At 34.8% G+C, this 1908-nt stretch overlaps 1 long non-coding RNA gene across 2 annotated transcripts in view; it reads right to left on the reverse strand.

Annotated features, from left to right (window-relative positions):
* Positions 1-1806, reverse strand: part of LOC119593682 — a 4442-nt gene extending 2636 nt beyond the window's left edge. The window contains exon 1 of one of the 2 annotated variants that reach the window (XR_005230553.1): positions 1322-1806. This is a non-coding gene — a long non-coding RNA (uncharacterized LOC119593682). The remainder of the gene's footprint in view (positions 1-1321) is intronic. The other variant, XR_005230552.1, reaches the window with a different exon arrangement.
* Positions 1807-1908: the final 102 nt, after the last annotated feature.

Genomic DNA, 1908 nt, shown 5'->3' on the forward strand with positions numbered 1-1908 from the left:
TATCTCTCCATATTTTTATGCTTTATCACTGTCAAAGAATCAAAACAGCATAGCATTTCAGTGAATGCTTAGTGACACAGGAAATATGACTGCTATTGGTGTAATGAATTATTGTACCTATCACAACTTAGGGTGATTTATATCCCACTGTCTACAGCCACTAGTTTAAAGAAATATTACAGTAATTCACTGAATATTCCTTGCTCACTCCTTTCTGATTTTATCATAATGAAAGTCATTTGTCAATATTAGTATTTTCTTTAAATAAATCATTATTTCATATATTGCTGCATTCTTTCACAACTTCTGCATTATTTTTTTTTCTCCTAACTGTACAAATTGTTTCACATTCTGAAATAAAAGTCAGTAGCATCAATTACCTGCTTCTCCACACCACATATATACAGATAGTACTCAGGTACAGTGTATTATTGCATAAGCCATTCTTGCTTCCAAGCCTTGCTCTCCTAATGTTCTGTCCACCCCTCTGATTTTAATTCACAGTTTCTGGTGCTTCTCAAAGCTTTAATAATTTTAAGTGATAACTGGAAGACTTGTTAGATACAACTTTGCAGATACGACATCAGTTCTCAAGCTACAAATAGACTTACATTGCAATGACTCTACACAGTCAAACATTACAGAAAATTGCCATAAAAATAGAGATTTTCTCTTACCGTACCCATGAAGTTACCTAAATTATTTCTTATTCCTGCACAAAATACAAAAGGATCACTTTTAAGGCAAAGTCTACCTAAACAAGTATACTGAATACAGTTAATCCATTTCAAGTCAGGGCCTAACTGCCTCAAACAGCCCTTGCCTGCAACCATAAATACTTGCTTAGTAAGCTTGACAATACCAAATTTGTTGTAGCTAGTACAGCTATAAAATCCTCACTGTCATCACTGTCAACTACCGTGTCCCTTTTCAACAAGGTGTTCTTTTTGTTTATTTTCCATTACATGAAGAGGGTCCTATGGTCTATTTCAGATGGAGCAAATTTTTCCCCTCTGCTGTCCTGTCAAAGATACTGCCCTTTTCAATATGTAACATCATTTTCCTGTCTTCAGCACTTGTATCAAGTAGAAGGAGTTGCACCTGCCCCTCCTAAATATAGACTAATACCGATCAATTGTTCCTAACTTCCTGTTTTTCAGTAAGCCCTTTAAAATATATATATTTTTTATCAACAAAATCATTAATAAATTCTTTAAAGAATGATTAAGACCAAATTCATCAACATTCTTGCATGAGCTCCTAACTTCTGATGTTACAATGCAACCAAAGATATCAAAGCAAAAGGAGTAGCTACACTTACATCTGGAACAAAGGGAGGATCGCAAATGCCAGCTTCTAATCTCTTCCAGTTGACATTACGATAGAAGTCATGACTCTTGACTTCAGCAGCACCGTGTCGACCCCGATTGCATCCCAGTCGTTCTCGTGCATTCTTCTTGAGTAGCTGCAAAGGAGATGTAAATGTGAACTTTTATTGTTGCTGAAAATTAAATAAATTCATAATCAAAATAATAAAACACTAACAAACCAAACACTAACTCCTAAAATGCCCATCACCAACTAATCCCTGGTTAGGCATATGTCTGCCATGTATTGTGTACGATTTCAATCCACCAATGGTTCTCAATGCATTTTTTTTTTTTCCTCTTTCTCTCACAAAAATCTCAAGAAAAAGCTGACCCATTTACATAAACACTGATCTAAATGAAATGCTACAAATGTCAATGTGAAAATCTACATTGATAAACATTAAATACCTCAAGTCTTTAACACACCATACTTCACTTTATTAGCTACAAAAAAATTAACCCCAAAGACAATTACAAGCATCGTTTCCCGGGCACAGAATTCAAACATTCTAAGCTAATGCCTTTTTCCACAATGACT

The sequence above is a fragment of the Penaeus monodon genome, chromosome 32 (genome assembly GCF_015228065.2).
Source record: "Penaeus monodon isolate SGIC_2016 chromosome 32, NSTDA_Pmon_1, whole genome shotgun sequence".
Classification (NCBI taxonomy): Eukaryota; Metazoa; Arthropoda; class Malacostraca; order Decapoda; family Penaeidae; genus Penaeus; species Penaeus monodon.